This window comes from Ictidomys tridecemlineatus, chromosome 11 (genome assembly GCF_052094955.1).
Source record: "Ictidomys tridecemlineatus isolate mIctTri1 chromosome 11, mIctTri1.hap1, whole genome shotgun sequence".
Classification (NCBI taxonomy): domain Eukaryota; kingdom Metazoa; phylum Chordata; class Mammalia; order Rodentia; family Sciuridae; genus Ictidomys; species Ictidomys tridecemlineatus.
The window spans coordinates 81,182,241-81,202,746 of record NC_135487.1 but is presented as its reverse complement, the minus strand read 5'-3'; the positions used below and the strand labels follow the sequence as shown (position 1 = coordinate 81,202,746).

At 34.2% G+C, this 20,506-nt stretch overlaps 1 protein-coding gene across 2 annotated transcripts in view; it reads right to left on the bottom strand.

The window, feature by feature from the left end:
* Window positions 1-10,698: 10,698 nt before the first annotated feature.
* The window catches only part of LOC120890843 (uncharacterized), a 435,648-nt gene continuing 425,840 nt past the window's right edge, over window positions 10,699-20,506 (bottom strand). For both annotated transcript variants that reach the window (XM_078026799.1, XM_078026800.1), the window contains 2 exons: window positions 11,259-11,359; window positions 10,699-10,864 (listed from right to left, as the gene is read on the bottom strand). The gene's annotated coding sequence lies outside the window, so the exon portion shown is untranslated. The remainder of the gene's footprint in view (window positions 10,865-11,258; window positions 11,360-20,506) is intronic.

Genomic DNA, 20,506 nt, shown 5'->3' with positions numbered 1-20,506 from the left:
TCTGTTCTATTTCACTGAATATGTATCTATTTCTTTAATCAAATACTCCATGTCCATTCTATTCTGTATTACTACAACTTTTATGTTCTAGATACCAGGTAGCATGAGTCTTCTAAGTCTGATTTTTTAAATGGTTTAAACCATTCCATTTTGTTGCTTTGATTAAGCCATAGCACAATGAATACATATATCAAAACATTAGGTTTTAGGGGCTAGGGTTGTGGCTCAGCGTTAGCACACTCACCTAGCATGTGCAAGGCCCTGGGTTCGATTCTCAGCACCACACAAAAAATAAATAAATAAAATAAAGGTATTGTGTCCAACTACAACTAAAAAATATTTTTTAAAAAAAGTTGAAAAAAAAATTAGGTTTTATACTGCATATACACTTTATGTGTATGTTAATAATTTTTACTTTTTCAGTTAATATACAAAGATATCCTTGATGTTAAAAAAAAATTGGCTGGGCCCAGTGGTGCATGTCTGTAATCCCTGCGGCTCTGGAGGCTGAGGCAGGAGGATCATGAGTTCCAAGTCAGCCTCAGCAAAAGTGAGGTGCTAAGCAACTCAGTGAGAGTTTGTCTATAAATAAATACAAAAGAGGGCTGGGGATGTGGCTCAGTAGCTGAGTACCCCTGAGTTTAACTCCTGGTACCCCCAAAAAGAAAAAAAAATTGGGAGAACAGGGTCTCAAAATTTTAATCATACAATGTGTATTGCTTCAGTGATGTTTTTAAACATATCTAAAGATAATTTTAACAGGTATGGAATTTATAAACGATACACCAAAAGGGCAAAGTATGGGCATTTATAGATTAGTAATTTAACAGCCAGCACAGTTCAGGGAAGATGAACACTGAACCTCCAGGAAAATGAATAAGGTTTCTGCTGTGGACAGGAATGATTCATCACAGCTGAACATGGCCTGGATGAAATTACCACCATTTGTCTGATTTTATTTTCTCCAAGCATCCTATTGATTATAATTTGGCTTCAGGTTTTGAAGTCAAGAGTGCTACAATTCTGTCTGGCCCCAGCATTCAATTAGTTAGGTGCCGCCTTCTTTGAGTTTCACTTTCCTAATTTGTAAAATGAAGTTAAGAACAGTACATATTTCATAGGATTTTTAGGATAATTAAATAGGAATGCAGGTCAATAAACTAAAGTGCCAACTCTATCACTAAAATGGACATGGTAGGTATCTGAATTTTCACTATTTTATTAGTGCCTGAAATTGGCACTCCTTCTTAAGAACATTGCCACTTGGGGGATTCCAGGGGCCAGAGATTATGGGAAGAACCAGGCAATGGAGACATAGAGAATGGAGGGAGACTACATCTTCCACATGAAGAAACTGAGCTTTGGAAATTTTACTTTTCTCCTGGGGGGTTCTCATATAACTTAGAAAGTAGCCTGGAGATATGCACTTGAGAAGAGGACAATGTCACCCAAAAGCAGAATGTAATAGCTCAATTAGCAAGAGTTTTATCCCTTCCCTAGCCTGAAGATGCTAGAATGAGAAGGAAAGGATTGCAAGGGCAAGAGGAATGAAAATTTCCACCCCAGGGCACATCCTTCCCACTTGATATCTGCTAGGCACTGGGTATGGGTAAGCAGTGAATTATCTCTGAGATGGAGCCACCAAGATTTTTTAGTATCTGAAAAAAAATGCATAACTATGCATTCTTCCCAAGATGTCTTAAGAAGCAGAAAAGGAAGAATAAGTAGAGTAATTACTGAAGAAAGCAAATATTTTTCATATGTATATTCTTCAGAAACAGACTGCAATTCATAGCTTTTTTGTAAATGGGAACAATTTTTTTCTTACCTTTCTTATTTTCTTTTCATCTCAGATATTTTATTTCTCCCTTTATCATTTTGATGAAGTGTTAAAAGAATATGTGTAAGTTGTGAAGCATAACAATAAGGTTAACCAGAGAAACTTACTTTTACTGGCTGAAATTCAAGGACTAGAAGGTCACAAATATCATTTTACCAGCTGTGTTCTCTCCCTTAGTGCAGACACCTGCTTCAGCCCAGAGCAATTACTGGCTTGAATGTTCTGTTCATGTTTCTTTTTGTAGCACATTATCACTGCCTCATCTAAGTCTGATAGCCCTCACCCCTCCCACAATGCAGATGGAGTCTTACTGCAAGTATTTGCACCTCTGCCCAGGGTATCTCTCTGGAGGGCAGGAGGCAAACTCACAGTTCTAAAGAGCATACTTTTGTTTTTAAAATATCATTTTTTTTTATTTATTTTTTTTTATTGGTTGTTCAAAACATTACAGAGCTCAAGACATATCATCTTTCATACATTCGACTCAATTGGGTTTTGAACTCCCCAAATACATAATACAGACTCACTTCTGTTACATACTCACATTTTTACATAATGGCATATTAGTGACTGTTGTATTCTGCTACCTTTCCTATCCCCTACTATCCCCCCTCCCCTCCCCTCCCCTCCCAACATCCCTCTCTACCTCCTCTGCTGTTGTTCAATTCTCTCCCCCTTTTTCCCCCCACCCCCTTGCCCCTCATAACCTCTTATTATTTTGTGTATCACTGAAGGTCTCCTACCATTTCCATATGTTTTCCCTTCTCTCTTCCTTTCTCTCCCCCCATTCGTCTTAGTTTACTGTTAGTCTTTTCCTCATGCTCTTCCTTCCTGTTCTATTCTTAGTGGCTCTCTTTATATCAAAGAAGACATTTGACATTTGTTTTTTAGGGCTTGGCTAGCTTCACTTAGCATAATCTGCTCTAATGCCATCCATTTCCCTGCAAATTCTATGATTTTGTCGTTTCTTAGTGCTGCATAATACTCCATTGTGTATAGCTGCCACAATTTTTTTATCCACTCATCTATTGAAGGGCATCTAGGTTGGTTCCACAGTCTAGCTATTGTGAATTGTGCTGCTATAATCATTGATGTGGCCGTATCCGTATAGTGTGCTCTTTTAAGGTCCTCAGGGAATAGTCCAAGAAGGGCAATAGCTGGGTCAAATGGTGGATCCATTCCCAGCTTTCCCAGGAATCTCCATACTGCTTTCCAAATTGGCCTCACCATTTTGCAGTCCCACCAGCAGTGAACAAGTGTGCCCTTTTCCCCACATCCTCGCCAACACTTATTGTTGTTTGACTTCATAATGGCTGCCAATCTTACAGGAGTGAAATGGTATCTTAGGGTGGTTTTGATTTGCATTTCTCTGATTGCTAGAGATGTTGAGCATTTTCTCATGTGCTTAAAATAATTTAATTTGCTACACACACATGCACACACTGCTAAACAATATATTGTTTAGTTTTATGGCATCACAAATATGGTATGATACATTATATAGTTTCCTAGCACTTGCTTTTTCCATTCACCGGTAAGTTTCCAAAACTCATCTGTGCTTTTGAGTGTACCTGTAGTGTTCTTTCTTTTCTTTTCTTTTCTTTTCTTTTCTTTTCTTTTCTTTTCTTTTCTTTTCTCCTCCTCCTCCTCCTCCTCTTCCTCCTCCTTCTTTTTGCTATGTATGCTGTCTTGTGACTACAACATGAATCAAATTTTTTTATTAATTTTCCTGCTGGTTCCCATTTAGATTGTTTCTATAATCCTTCTATTATGTATTATGAAATATGAAGATACTTATGCAATATTCTAGAGGAACCTGTGCAAAACTTGTTATACACAAGAATATTCATTCCAAACTGCATTCCAAAGTAATTGATACTTGTGGAATATAAGAACTCCTGTTGATTCACATCTTCTGCCACTTTTTGATATTTGGCAGACTTTATCAAGATTTGTAGTGCTACCTTTATTATGTATGAAGTGTTCATACAAATGTCAACAAATGAATGTATAGATTGATTGGTAGTTCTTTGGACTCATTGGAATGACCACTGGTTTATTTATCAGCTATTGTACCAATAACACTTTATATTTATTACTAAATTACATAGAATATCTTACTATATCTGGTAAAATAAACTTTCTCTTTTGTTGTAGTTTCCTTGAACATTTAGGTTAATTTAAAGAATAAAAACTTTCCAACTTCAAAGGTCTTCTTCATGGAGATTCCTCAGAAAACTTGGAATGGCACCATCATTTAACCCGGTTATCCCACTCCACTGGGGTTTATACCCAAAGAACCTAAAATCAGCATACTGTAGTGACACAACCAAATCAATGTTTATAGTAGCTCAATTCACAATAGTTAAATTGTGGAACTAACCTAGATGCCCTTTATCAGATGAATGGATAAAGCAAACGTGGTGGATACACACAATGGAATATTACTCAGCCTTAAAGAAGAATGAAATTATGGCATTTCCAGAAAAATGGATAAAGCTGGAGAATATCAAACTAAGTGAAATAAGCCAATCCAAAAAAACCAAAGGTTGACTGTTTTCTAATAAGTGGATGCTGACCCATATTGGGGGGGCAGGGGTAAGGGAAGAATGGAGGAATTTTGGATTAGGCAGAGGGAGGGGAAGGGTGGACTTGGGAAGAATGGTGGAATGCACGGACATTGTTACCCTATATACATGTATGATTGCACCACTGGTGTGACTCTGTATAATGTACAGCCAGGAGAAAAAGAAGTTGTGCTCCATTGGTGTACAATCTGTCAAAATGCATTCGGATGTTATGTATACCTAATTAGAACAAATAAAAAGTTTAAAAATATTTTTAAAAAGAACAAAGATTTATAATATTGAGACCAAGAGCATGGAATGTCAGTTTATTCAGGTCATCATCTCTATTATTTAGAGTTTTGAAACTTTTTTCCATAGAAGTCTTATATTTTCTTATGAAAGTCATTCCTAGACAATTCATTGTTCTCGGTAGTGTTGAGAATATTTTCCTTTAAATATTATTATCTAGTGGGTTATTGTTGGTGCAGACAAACAAATCTCTTATAAAAGATGTTCATAGTATCTGCAAATTATGGCAGCATTATGTCTTTACTTGCTAATGCTTACATACTGTGTTTCTTTTTTATTTTATTTATAATCTTGGCCAAAACTTCCGATAGTATGTTACTTGGTAGTAGCTTTAGTGAACCTTTGTCTTATTGCTAATCTTAAATGGAATGCATTAAAAGGTTTTCCATTAAGAATAGGATTTGCTGTGGGTTTTGATATATATCTTTTACCTAGTTAAATACAATCCCATTTCATTCTTAATTTGCTAACTCCTTTTATTTAAAAGAAAAAAAAAAAGACTTGGCTTATCAAATGTCTTTCTACCCTGAATTGTGAAAATTACAGATTTTCTCTTTATTAATATAGTAGATTACAAATTATATATAAAATTCATTTTTTTTTAATTATGGAAGTATTCACTGGATGTAAAGAGGAAAAAACAAATGAGATGTAGAGTTGCTATTGTGAAGGCAGAGATCTTTTCTGGAAATGAGGAAAACCCACACCAAAAGCAGTACAGAAAAAAGACAAGCACCGGTGGGTCCTGGCTATATCAACGTCTTATGCATTGTCACCATACCAGTCAAAGAATCAGTCCCCTAATCCTTTACTGGGTGAGACAATAAATTCCCTCTGCCAAAAGCAATGTGCGGCTGTTTTTATTATATTTTATTTGAAACCTTGCTCAAGTGTATTTTTTCCCATTGTCCAGTGTTGTTCTATCAAATAGTTAATTCTATTTTCATGAACCGTGTTTTAATCAGCTTTTTCACTGCTGTGACTAAAAAGACCCAACCAGCACTATTGTAGAGGAGGAAAAGTTTATTGGGGGGCTCACTGTTTCAGAGGTCTCAATCCATAGACTGCTGTCTCCATTCTTGGGGCTCAAGGTGAGGCTGAGAATCATGGTGGAATAGTGTGGCAGCTCATATGATTATCATGAAGCAGAGAGAGAGGCTCTATTTGCCAGACACAAATATATACCCCAAAGCCACAGCCCCAGTGCTCCTCCTCCTCCAGCCACACCCAAGCCTTCAGCTACCACTCAGTTAATCCCATCACAGGATGATCCACTGATTAGGTTAAGGGTCTCATAACCCAATCATTTCTTCTCTGAACCTTCTTGCATTGTCTCACACATGAGCTTTTGGGGGACACCTCACATCCAAACCATAACCACCTGAAATGCCAGAAATGCCTCCTTTGCTTTGACCTCAATTTGGAAAAAATAAAAACTTGAGTCAGTTTCTTAATGGATTTGTGTTAAGAAACTATTTATCTATTCCTATACAAAACAGTTCTCTTATTTTTTAAATTTACACTGGCTTTTTGATCCTGTTTATTTTTGAATGGTTCAAAGCCAGAAAAATTAAAACAGCCTACATTAAAAGTTCTCCTCAACTGATTACAAACACCCAATCACAGTGTCTCCCATTCAGAACAATTGGCTTGACAGGCTGTGTATCCTCCTGGGAACTTCAAGCACATTCAAGCAAGTATAAGTCATAAAGTCAGTGTGCTATAAAATTGATCTTCTTTTGTTTAATAGTGTGTCTTATAGATAGTTCCACTTCAAACAAAAACACATTTAAAGTAGTCTTTGGATGGCTGCATATTGCTTCATTTATTTGACCAATCAATCTTTTATCAATAGATAACTTCCCTTTCTTTCCTTCTGTTTTCTTTTCTGTCTTTACCCCGTTCTTCGTTCTTCTCTTCCTTCCTTCCTTCCTCATTTTTTACATTACAGTCAATTATGGAATGAATGACATTGTAAGTATATCTTGTTTGAACGTAGGAATTTGTAAATCTAGAACATATTCTTTGTTGTGGAAATACTGAGTTAGAAGTTATATACCTACATTTGATTTTTTTAAAAAATACTGTGAAATTTCTTTGGTTTAAAGTTATATGTTTCAGATGACTGTTTGTTTTAAAGTATCTATTTTTCTACAACCTATTATCAAAAATTTAGATTTTTTTTTTATTTTGGCAAATAAAAAACTATATTTTTGAGGATATTTAATATTTACTTTATTGAGGTAAATTAAATAAAATATTATATTGTTTTTTCTTACATATTAAAATGCAGTGCACTCACCTTAATTATGCACTTTAAAATGCTTTGATAAATTTATACATATGTATAGCTACCTCTACAATAAAGATAAAAATATTTTCTTTAAAATAAATCTTCTCTTGAGCCTCACCCAACTGGTGGCCCTATACATTCTTGGTAGCTTGGGACCTTGAGCTTCTCTTTGCTGATGTTAAATCCATTGTTTGTAAAGCTTCACATAAATGGAATAAAAAAGAATATACTTCTTTCTGCCTAGATTCTTTTCTTCAACACAGTGATCCTGAGATTTAATCAAGTTTTATATGTACCGTCATTTGGTTTTTTATTGCAAAGTAATATTCCATTGTAAAAATATCCAAATGATTTATTAATATACCTATTGATGGCTATTTGAATTATTTTTAGTTTTTGAATATTTGAACTAACTTACAATGAGTATTTATTTGTAATTGTTATATGTGCATATGATTTTCTTTCTTTAGAGAAAATACTTAAAAGTAGAATTGCTGAGTTAAACTTCTTAAAAGATTGACATATGGAACAAACTGGGTGAATAATTTTACATTTTCATCATTAATTAATCAGTCTTTTATATTTTTGTCATTTGAATATTTAATACTATCATATTATAGTTTAATTTGTATTTGAGGATAATGAATATTGAGAATCTTCACTTATACGCATTGGCCATCTGATAACCTCTTCTATGAACAGCCATTGTTATAGTTTGGATATGAGGTGCCCTCCCAAAGCTCCCATGTTAATACAGAATATTCAGAGGTGAAATGATTAGATTAGGAGAGTTGTAATCTACAGTTCATTCCAGTTCGAAGGACTAACTGGTTGTTAACTGTAGGCATATGGAGCATGGATGGAAGAGGTGGGCCACTATGGCATAAGCTGAGGGATTCATCCTCCCTGTGGCCCCTCTCCTCCTCCTCTCTGCTTCCTGGCTGCCGTGAGCAGAGTGGTTTTCTTCTGTCATACACTTCCACCATGATGTTCTCTCTCACCTTAGGTCCAGAGCAATGGAGTCAGCCAACCATGGACTAATCCTCTGAAATCATGAACCAAAATAAGCTTTTCTGCCTCTTGAGTTGTTTTTGGTCAGATATTTTGACCACAGTTATGAAAAAGCTGATCAACACACCATTTGATCCCTTGTTCCTTTACATTTAGGTGTTTGTTTATTTCAGACTTGTAGACATTTACATATCCATCATTTCATGATTTTTCTATCATCATTATTCACATCTATCATCCATCTTATATTTCAGGTAGGTCTTGTGTCAAAGCACTCAAGCTACAATTGTTGATTTGGTTATTCCTCCTCCCTTTAGTTCCATCAATCTTTGTTTCATTGTTGTGAAGCTCTGTAATTAGGTATTAAAACACTTAATATCATATATATTTTTTGAAAATCAATCCTGTTATCAGTACATATGTTCCCTTTTTTCCCCTAGTAATACAAGTTTATCTTGTCAAATTATTTATATGCTTAGTTTTGCATGAATATCATTTTCATTCATATTTTATCTGTGTTTTCATATTTTAATGGGTTGCTTTAAGCATTCGTGCAATTTTTAAAAATAATCTAGTCTGATAATCTGTCTTTATCTTGACTGATTAGGCAGTTGTTTTTCTTAAATGTATTTATTGTTATGGTAGGGTTTACATAAACTATCTTGCTATGAGATTTTAGATTTTAAGTCTATATTTAGATAAGAAAAATTTTCCTCTTTCCTATAAGTTTTATAATGTGCATCTTTTACTTCTCACAGTCTACCTAAAATCATAATGTTATTTCATATGTAATACAAAACTTTTATAAGTATGTACTTCTGTTTTCTCTTATAAACCTTTGTGCTAAATTTGTCATATTAAATCCCTCAATATATTATTACTATCATTGTTTTAAACTCTCAATTATTTTCTACCAAAAGCCTATTCTTAACATCATATTTCACACAGTGAAAGATGGAATGGCATCCCACTAATATTGGGAACAAAGCAAAACTGTCTTCTCATCACTGCTATTCAACATTGAACTGCTTATTCAGTGCAATATGCAAAAAGAAATAAACCAAAAAGAGGCATCAGAAAAAAAGAAATAGGTCTTCATTCACAGGTGACAGGAGAATGTACTTAGACGTGCCCATTGTTTTCTGATAAGAGCTAAAATGTACTGTTTCTTTTTGATAATTTTTATTTAAAAGGAGGGTGGTTCAACCTCTAAGCATGGATCTGAAAAAAGTAAAGAGGACATTCTAAATAAAGTTTTTCAAAAAGAAAATATCTCTTCTTCTCCTTTTAATTTAGTTTTTGCCTCTCATTCTCCCAGGAGGGAATGAGAATTCCTCTACTACATTCAGTCGATTTGTCTCAGAGATTATATTTTGTCTGGCACATAATTGAGGGTGGCCAAGAGACAGGACTAAAGGACTAAGCATACTATTTTTTCATCCAGCTTGTATGAGACAGGTTATTTGGATACCTGTTGAAGCATTTATAAATCATTGTATTTTATATACATCTTAAGATCAAATTATTTCTAGTGGAAAATAACACTTATTTTTTAATTTAATAATTCTGCTTAATATCTAGAACAATACAACTTTCCTGGGCAACTTTTTTATTGCTACAAATTCTTGTTCATCACTACAATTTTAAAAAATATTCTCATTAGTTTTAAAAAGTTGATAATAGTATATTCATTACTTTAGTGTAGACAGACTTATTTATTCCCTAAAATGTAGTAATAATACAATGAAGGCTATAAGAATTAAGTTAAGAGAGTTTAAATTTTAATCAAAACATTACAGTAAAATTTTCCAGTAAACTTAAAGAATTGAAATATATCCTCAGTGAGTGAGTTAAAATCAGAATAAAAATCTCAATTTGTCTATGTTGGAAGATATTATTCATTTTTTATCAACATACAAACAAATGATTTCAACATTAAGATAGTCCCTGCCTTACCAGGATTTGAATTATGATTTTTTGACTTCATGAGGGTATGAAAGCTATATACATTCAGTAGAAACCATATTCATCTGATAGCCCTCTCTTCTTTTCCATTTTAGGATATGAGTATAACATTGTATTTAGGAAAGTGCTCTAAATAAGACTGCCTGGGTTTATTACTTTCTAATTCTGGGACCTTGGTCAAGTTACTTTAACTCTTTGTACCTCTGGTTTATTATATATAAAGTGAAGGTGTTACTCCATTGGGGTTTTCCTTATGAGGTAATAGGTTCCATTTTAAACTTGGGTGCCATCTTGGTAGTACCTAAATGAAATTAAGGCATATCGTTATAATTGAATTCTTACAGAATATTTAGTCATATATTGTTGCCATATTTGATAAGAAAAAAAAAGTAATTTAGTCAAAATAATTCTTCGATTCACTCAGAAAAAGCTGACTGAGCACTTACTATCTGTCAGGCGTGTACTAAATGTTGGAGTGAGGATCAAATATGGTCTTTGACTTATAGAGTTCACTGGTTGTAGGGAGATAAGTAAGGCAACAGCAAAACAGGGGGATCCAGCTGCTACGGTAACACAGAGTAGAAATCAGAAACTTTGAAAAGGCCCAGATAGTAAATATTTTTGGTTTTGTGGGTCATTACAGTTTCTTTCATAATGACTCCAGTCTGCTATTTGGCTAAAACAGTCATAGACAATATATAAGCAAATGGGCATTATTACTATGTTCCAGTAAAACTTTATTTTTGGACAATGAGATTTAAATGTTACATAATTTCCACAATATCAGCCTTTGGTTTCTTCTCCAAAACAAGTCGTGGCCAAGTTTGTTCCGTGGACCATCATTTGGCGATCCATGCAATGGATGGAAGATCAAAATTCCTGTGAAGAGTGGTAAAGGGAAACTTCTCACTTATAGAGTACCTATTTTGTATTACTTACTTTACAAGTGATTGAGTTTACTTAGCCTAATATTCTTAACAAGTAATCATTATAACTTTTACCGAAAAAAAAATTGAAGCTTAAAAAATTAAACAAATTGCTGTAGACTCATAGGTAGTAAGCCCCAGAGTGGCATTTTGAAATAAGATCTAAATGATTCCATGAATAAGCTCATAGACTCTAATATGGGATATCATTAGATGTTCTAGTTTTTTAGAAGGCAATAAATACACAACTAAGGCATTGAATGGATAATGAGTTAGGAGAAGTGGGGCAAGATCAATGCTCCCGTAATGACTTTGTAATTTATGTTGAGAGAGAAGAAAGAACTTACAGGATTTTAAATTCCAGGATGTCATGATAAGGATTGTATTTCAGAAGAATGATTTCAGCAATATGGTAGAGGAAAACTCACTGCCTGATAAGAGCACCAACCTATATTTGTTAAATGAGATGGAGAAAAAAATATTAAAGGGATTTAAACAGGAAATTACAGCAATGATCTGGGCAAGGAATTAAGAGGCACTTTAGGTGGACAGTGATTGCCAGAATGAGAGAAGAGATCACAGAAATGCAGTGTTTCTCAAACTTAGTTCCCTGGTATAGGAGTGTGCCACTTCTAGAAATTACAGATGCTAAAACTCATCCCTGGAGAATCTGATTCAATGGGTGTGAACTTAGCATCTGCATTTTTTAAAATTTTCATGGATAATTCTGTTAATAAGAGTAGTAAATTACTAGGAGACACTCAAGAACTAGCATGGCATCACATAGATTATGGAACATTTATTAAGATGGGAGCAAATGAGGCAGAGAGTGTTGACTTTCTTGGGCATCTTGGGTGACAGACACTGAATAAAGTGGCCCAGAGCTAAAGAGGGAGGGATAGACAGTAGAGACACGGTAGCCAGCAATCACAGAAAGAGGAATGAAGCACAGTTTGCATGAGTCAAGTATTGTTACCTGCTGGATTTCAAGATCAGAAATCCTCCAAGGGTAATCATGAGTTTGACAGAGAGGACCTATTGACTTCTTCAAACCTTTAAAGCACACCACTTTTTGACTTTGGCTTTTGTGCTTAATTAGGGTCATCAAGGCTCTACATGTCAGCGTGGTGCCATAAAATCTCCAGAAATGAGGCTTTTTCTAATACTCCAGCCAAACTCAGAGCACAAAGTATTGTGGGGGCAGTGGGGCCAGGAGGGGACAAGCAGCAGCAATATCAGCACTCATTGTACACCAGCTAATCAGCAGCACTGCAGGGGAGCAGTTGCCACAATTAGCTTCACTTCTTGCAAAGCTGAAGCAGAAGATGAATACAAGAGAGAATGAGCTGTACACTCAGTCAATGTTGCATTTCGTAGAAATTGTCCATGCCAACAGTATGAAGGGGAATGCCTACATTTGTTTGATTAAAAAGAGAACAAACAAAACACCCAGCTCTCATAAGGATAACTAAAACTATTTCACAAGATATAGAAAGATATAGCAGAAGCAGGTTTGAAAACATTTACAGTACGGATGGCATTTCTCATGAAACTCTGCATCAGATTAACAGTAGCCTTTTTAGATCACTCTGAAGAAGCATTATAGATGTGCGTTTTCATAATTGTTGGCTCAAAGACCATTATCTAGTAAATCGATAACCAATGGTGTTTAATTGGATGCATGGTGCTCCTTATTTATTTATTTATTTATAATTCCCACACTTGTGATTCCCATAAGAATTTGAGGTCACTTGCAAAAAGAATGTTTATTTAGTCTGCATTTTTAAATAAAGTAGATTTTCATCAAGATTTTTTTAAGTCAGATTAAAACAAAACAATAATTTTATCCATTTGTCATCCCTAGGATATTTACAAATATCAGAAAAGATACCTGCAAATAATAACCTTATGTTGCTATTACTTGACTTAGTCTTTTGAATATGTTAATCATTTTGTTTTGTATTAGTTCTCCTGTCCCTCATTGATTCTTCCTCTCCACCATTCTTCTAAAAATAGTTACAGTGCAACATTTGGTTATCCACTCTAGGCGCTTACCACATTATGCCAGTGTGGGTTTAATTCATTGTAGAGCCAAGTAACCTATCATGACTAACCTTTGTTAACTTTTATATACTGCACATTAATAATTCCCTTGCTTTTTCATTTATTTATCTTTATGTATTTATTGCTAATTCTTCCTAAGAATACCAACAAGTTCATATATTTTTCCAAATACTTAGACAACTAATCATAGATAACTCATGTATAATAATAATAACAATAATAATAATTTTCTCCTCCTCCTCCTCCTCTTCCTCCTCCTTCTTCTTCTTCCTTCTCCTCCCTCTCCTCCTCCTCCTCCTCCCTCTTCTCCTTCTCCCCTCCCCCTTCCCCTCCTCCTTCTCCTTGTTCTTCTTTCTTGAGAATATTTTCAAAAGCCTAACATTTATCTTCTGCTCTGGACAGGTTTCTCTGTAGGTCCACTGCATAGCTGCTCCTTTGAGGACTTACCTTTCTGCATTTATGTACTGGAATACTGTTTCCTGGAATCCATGTCTTTCTTTTTCTTGGTTTATTGCCTTATTTGTCTGGATCACATCCTTCATTGGCATTCAAATAAATGGTTCAAGAAATGTACATTTTTTTTTTCAATTTTGTTTATTTGAAAGTATCTTTGGCATCCCATGGAAGTTTTTAAATATTGGTTGCCATATTTTAAATTTCCAGTGCTCTTTTTTGTTCCTTTATTCATAACATCACTTTTGTGTTGGAACTGCAATAAATTTTATCATTTTTGAAAATTTCTTTGTTTTTGCCCAAATGTTTATAGCATACATTGTTAATTTATCAAAACACGGTTTTAAATATTATAATACCTCTTCAGGTATCCTTAGGAAGATGTAACAATACACTTTCAATTCTTCCATCTTATGTGCATTTTCTCATATTTTTCATTTTGCCTGTGTTACCCATGTTATAAATTTAAAGCATTGTTTCTTGTTTGTTTAGAGCATTTTAAATTATTTCTGTATATTAATTTTTGTTATTCAAAGGCTCTTAATTTCTGTGTCTATCTCTATATTTCTGTATAACAAATTCTGTTTAATATTTCCTGATGTGGCAAATACTAGTAGTAAATAAAATATCTTTATGTTGCCCATTTTTATTAGGTACTCGATTTTATCTAACAAGTCTTTTTGTATTTCCTTCCTTCCTGGCTTCCTCCCACCCTCTCTCTCTCTTCTTTCTTTTCTTTCCTTCTTTACCCATTATTTGTAATGAATTATTTAGTACTATTCCCTCTGAGAAATATTTAGCTGCATCTCAGTATATATCCATTGATATATATCATGATTTCATTAGTGTTCAATTTTAAATATTTTCCTTCTCCATTATAATTTCTTTTTCAAGCTCAGTTTTATTATCTTTTCTCTAACCTACAATTTTATAATTAGAACTTTCAAATGGGATTTTGACTTTGGTAAATGGCCAGATAGTAAACCATTTTGGGCTTTGTGAGCCATATGGTCTCTGTAAACTCCTCAATCCTGCCATTTTTAATACAAAAGCAACCATATACAGTATTTAAATTAATGCTAGTAGCTTTGTTCTAATAAAGCTTTTTTTATAAAAATGGGTAGTGGTTGTATTTGACCAGAGGCCAGTATGCTTTTGAATTTTTTGGAAGATTTCTTTGGATTTTGTCACAACTTATTTTGCATCCTACTATATGCTAATTTTTATCAAAAGGTCCTCTGTGTTTGAGAAGAACATGAGGCTTTTTGTAGTCCTATTTATACAAACATATTTTGAGCTATTTTATCATATTATTCAATTTATTTATAGGTTTTTTGGTTTCATATTTTTATCACAAATTATTAGCTTCAAAAGATAAATACTTCTAGAAATTTTTGGAGTACACTGATGGAACTACATAGACCATTACTCCAAGCACAGTTACAATGAGTTAAGTGGAATGTTCCTTATTATTTTTATTAACAAATGTAATTTGGTATTCTAAATGGAAAGACATGTTGGAAATTTGCTTTTCATATTATTCTAAGGCAAATATAAAGGTATACTTTTTATGTTTAATTATTATTTTTTGTTTGTTTCACTCTTTCTACAATGACTAATATGGTGTGTGGAAAAAAAAAAAAACAACCTCTTCAACTGTCACTTTACTTAATCTTATATAGTCCCCTTGGAGGCTCTCTGAACTGTATCCAAAATAGGACTAGTGAGATTATGGGGTTGGGAAGAATAAAAAGGACCAGTTTTCTTGACTTTATTTGCTATATTTTTACTTCTTCGGGTTCTTCTGAAACTCTCTTAGGAATACTGAAAGAAGTCTTCCTTTCTGTTTTAAATGGTCCATGGGTCATCTGAGGAAACAGGTACAGAATAAGACAAACACCTAAGAATTAGAGGGACTCCCTTAAATTTGAAAGGTATTTGATGTGTTAGGGCTCAGAGGAAAATGGATCCCTCTCAGCAATGAGATTTACACAGTACCCATTGTTGAAAACTGTGCTTAGTTTTACATATTCCATTTGCAGACAAATCTGGGCTTTGTGCTTCCAGTTTTCTACTATAAGCACACCAAATATTCATGTTCAGGTTAGTGGGATGAGATATAAAATGAAACACAAGAGAGACCAGGATATATAAAGATAGAATAAAAAATAAGATTAAGCAAAAGTTTAGTCTGCTGATATACTAGTTGTGGTGCTGCCAAATTCCTTAAATTGATCTTCATGGCAGTCAAAACACAAATGGTGAATGCTAATCTAAATTTTCCATGAGGAAAATGTAGACTTACTCCTTTGAAAAAAAAGTTCTTTTCCTAGTTTTCAGGAAAGTATTTTTTTTTTCAAAAATTTTTTTTTAAAAAAAGAAGATAGTTCATTGTGTGAGAATAAGTCATTCAACAACTTTCTGTAATAAATGTAGTAATGGTATCTCATAGTAGTTTCTGCCTCCATACCTCCATGTAGGGTTTCTGCAATTTATACTTCCAGGAGGTAGGTTATCACAAGCAGTGTCTCTGTGGTGGCTCTCGCTAACATTTTGCAGGACTTACTCTGTCTAGCCATACACAGGCCCTGAGGTTATGTGATTCAGGGTCACTGAATTCAGCTTAGTGATATTCCACAAAAAAATTAATATGATTCCTTGGAACAATTCCCCTTTACAGTGAATTAAAGGCTGGGGCAAGACTGAGATGATTATGCAGAATAATCTAACTTTTGCCTGCTCTAAGAGACTAAACAATTTTAATAGCTGTGTAAACTTTGATGAGTTAGATAGCTTTTCTAAACCCCATAAATACATAGAAATAATATATACACCTGCCCCATAGAGTAGTTATGAGATGTACCTGAGAATAACTATAAGAAAGTTGAGTACAACATGAGACTACTTCTCAAATCAAGTTGTTAGACTTCAGTACAAGTCACTGAGCAATTTTTTTAGGTCCTTCTTAGACTTCAATACAAAACACTGTTGGTTTTTTTTTCAGACACCAATAAAAATACGAATATTTAATTCTCTCTATACTCTGCAATATTGGTTTTAGGTTTAATAAGAATAGAATTACTTTCAAACAAATGCATGATTAATCCATATAAAGGAAATATGTTATAAATGTAGGCTGTTATTTAGGTCTGAGAAAGTCATTTTTTGTATTCTTTCCTGGAAAAGAATTCATAATACTCAGGTTCAAGGGCTATCATTGCTACACAGTAAATATTCATTCTTGGGCATGTAACCCAATATCTCTTAGTTTATTTCTTCCTCTATAGAACTGAGGGATTCAAGTGGATGACTCTTGAGGTCCCATCTGTACATTGGCCCTGTGTAAATGTTTGGCACATGTGGGTGTTACTATTTGCAGAGTTAATTTAATAAAAACAATATCAACAAGTTTGGAATCCATCATGTCCCAGAAGTCTGAGATTAGTGAGATATCTGGTAGTAAAGTTCCAGTGTATCAAAAAATCAATATTTAACTGCCATTTTGCTGTCTTCCAAAGGCAGCCCTTTATATCAACAGAATGATACAGAGCTCAGTTTATTGGAAAACAATCCAAGAAAGAGTGATTTAGGGAAAGAAGGCCTAGGAAAGATAAGCAAAGTCAAGGAGAATTACAAAGGTGACTTTAAAGATTGACCCAAATCAGGAATCAAATAGATGTGAGAATTTGCACTAATATTTATGAGCTTCTAAGAAAAATCGTACTGAAAGAAGGAAAGAATGGTTGGAAGGATATAAATTTGTTGGATGTCTGTAAGTATTTGGAAAGGATTTTGAAATTTCTAAAAGAAAATGTATTGAAAGCTCTGAATCTTTTAGGATAATTTAGCAGCAGATATTAAGTGTACAGACTGAAGGAGGTTTTTTTGTGTGCAACTGAAGCAGCCACACCTACCGATGCTTTCTTTGTTCCCTCTGCCATCCTAATTGTTCTCTGTACTGAAAGCATCAGTGGCTTACAGTTTTTATTTATTTATTTATTTTAACTCTCAAGCAAAAGATATCATTATGGTTGCTAGCGATCCCTCCTATATTTTATGAACAAATAAATCAGGCAGTTGTCCAATCAGAATAAAATAATCCTTACACTTTGGGAAGAACTCCGTATAATTCCCTCCCCCTAGCTTGCCATGGTGATTCCACTTTTTATGCAGAGTTCACGTTTACAAGCTGTTTGGCATTTATCTTCTATAACTCTTAAACTTACAGGATGAGAGAGTGTGGAAGGTTCCTTCCTAAGGAATTGTAAGGGATAGATCAATTGAATTGTGGTGAGTGGAGGGGAAAATGAATGTTAAGTTCACTAATTCCAAATATGTTTCTTCATTGATGAATCTCTAAAGTGGAGCTATTAGGGTTGAAGTTTAGAAGAATTGGACATTTCATTCCTTATCTTAGCTCAAAATGATTCCAGCTGGGGACTCAAAATTTTCAGAACAAAAGTTACTGTTTGTAGTTGGCTCAGCTTTCTGTGTGTTTCAGATAGAAACATTGAAAGCTTATTAATAAGGCTTAAACTATCACTGACTTTGAACCAAATTATAGAATATGCCTCTAGAGTGATAAAACCTTTAGTAGTTTATATTACACTCTAAAATGGTGAGACTCCATACCCTGAAAAAAAAATCCAAAAGACAAAAACCCTCAGTACCAATACAGGATAAGAACTCATTCAACCTGTATTATTAAGGATACTTTATTTCCTTTCTTAGTCTCCAGTATGAAGAGAAAAAGTACACTAGTAAACAATATGCACCCTCCTTTCTGACTTGGGCAGTTCTATCATAGAATTTGTGCAGCTTGTTTCTATAGTTACCATTTTTATGATATTTTGTTTCTGAAAATCCTTTGCCAATCGATATTTAGAGGTTTTTTTTTAACATCTTCTTAAGTTTGAAAGTCTGACAAATATTAAGCTTAAAATGTTTGCCTAGTGAAATGCTCCTGAGTCCTTAATATTTTTTTTGGCTGGATCTAAAAACATTCACTGTCACCCCCTAGAGCTAGAAGTATTGATTTTTTAATGGGTACACTTTTCTCAAATGGAGTCCTTTGCTTAAATCCAACATCCGCTCCTTTGTTGAAGGAACAGTTTCTTGTTTCAAAATAATTACTGCTCTTCTTTTTGCCACTGATAATACTGTTTAAGAATCTATATATTCTCTCAAGGAAATTTAAAGTTGGTCTTCTATGCCAGAAAGCAAAGAGGCAATTGGTTATTAATAATTAATAAGTTTTTATAGCTTTTATCCAAACCATGTTGTGCTTTATTTTACATAATAAATATTCTTTATGTCTTTTGAGATCAGTTGAGCTGCACTCCCCAGATTTGGGTAGAACAGACCACCTAATTTTTTTTCTTTTTACACAAATTTTCTCTAGATAGAAATTGCAAAGCTTTCAGAAATTAAGATTTCTTATTGCTCCTTTACATAAAAGAAAACCTTCTTAAGACTGAGAAAGTCAGGATATTCATTTGATCTGCAGTTCTAGTCATTTATGTTGTTGTTCAGATAACCACTAGACCATCTGCCAACAACTTACAAGATCCAATGGCAAGCGGTGATAGAAGTGGTTATTCTATTACAAACTTGCAATAACTCTCTTGACGGAGACAAGGAGATGTTGAGACTCGTCTGTTCTCTCTCATATCTTCTTAGCATCTTGGACAAGGTACAGCTCATCCATCCATTTTGACACTTACCTTCATAGATAGCCCTGTTCACAGAGCTGTTTGACTGGTCAATCTTTATGAATAAAACCCTCTGATACTTTAGTAGTTCAAGGACAGTTTGCCCAGGCTCTGCACAACCTTGGAAGAGTAGTCTAGCTAAAGGGAGTTGAGAATGTGTGGTATGGTGAAAAATCACAAATAGCTCAGTGGGTCTATAAAACAGCATTTAAGAGGCTTATTATGAGAAATGAAGCTGGAGAAGTTCAAAGACTGAGTCAGTGAAATGTAGAAGGTGACTTTCAAAGTTGAAATGTAGAAGACAAATTCTTGGGTGCCTTGTATGAACATACAAGGTATAGAGTTTAAACCTGACTTTGAAATCTTGAGCCATTCAATAATATTGAGCAGAACAGTAATATATTCATGAGTTGTTAGTTTTGTTTGTTTTATTTTAAGATAATTCACTCTGGAAACTCTGAGAAGAAAAGCTTGCAGGAATAAGTAGAGGCCATCTGGCCAGTAGAAAACTCTTTTAGCAACTTGTTTAAGAAAACTGAATGCATAATAAATGCAGAAAATGTGGGATGAGATAAAAAGAATAGGTTGGGAAGACACTGAGAGAATAGAATTAGCAATATTTACTGTTTGATCAGATATGGAGATACAGAAAAACATTTATATCAAAAGTCAGTACAGATTCTTATTTTGTCAATTGAATGAAATCTATTTATTTTTATACAGCAACACAATTTTTCAAGTTATAAGGTGGCTTGTAAGAGATTAAATAACTATAGTAAGTCTTTTAGAAAGAATGAAAGAAGAAAAGAGCCAACTGGAAAATACTGGTGTTATAGCAAGACGAGTTAGAACCAGAAGCAGACCACATAAATGAGTGAAGTTAATGAGGCCCATTAACTTGCTAAAGGTGGGTCACAAATCAATTTTGTACAAAGGTATCTTGTGAGCTATTCAGTTAGGAAGAAGTGATCAATAACAAGATCCATGCTAGAGGTGTTTTGACAGGTGAGGCTTCCAAAGCTCTGAGGCCTGCAGCCTGAGCCCGTAGCCTTGGGTATGTGGAGAACCACCTGGCCCCCTGGAGTCCTGCCATAGCCCACACTCCCAAAGTGTCAGTCAATCTCTTGAATTTATATTATTTGAACTCCTGTACTTGAAGTCCGTAACTTATATATGGAAATTCCAAGAAGTTTTACATAGTATTCCTCAGAGAACAGGTATTCCCCTTTATACTGCTCAAGGGAGAGGGATATTTCACTTCCAGGCCTCAGTATGGGATAATATAATTTCTCCACTTTTAATAAATATTTTATAAGATCAAAACATAAATGCCAAATCTTGCAGCAAACTGTGGAAGTGTCTGCAGT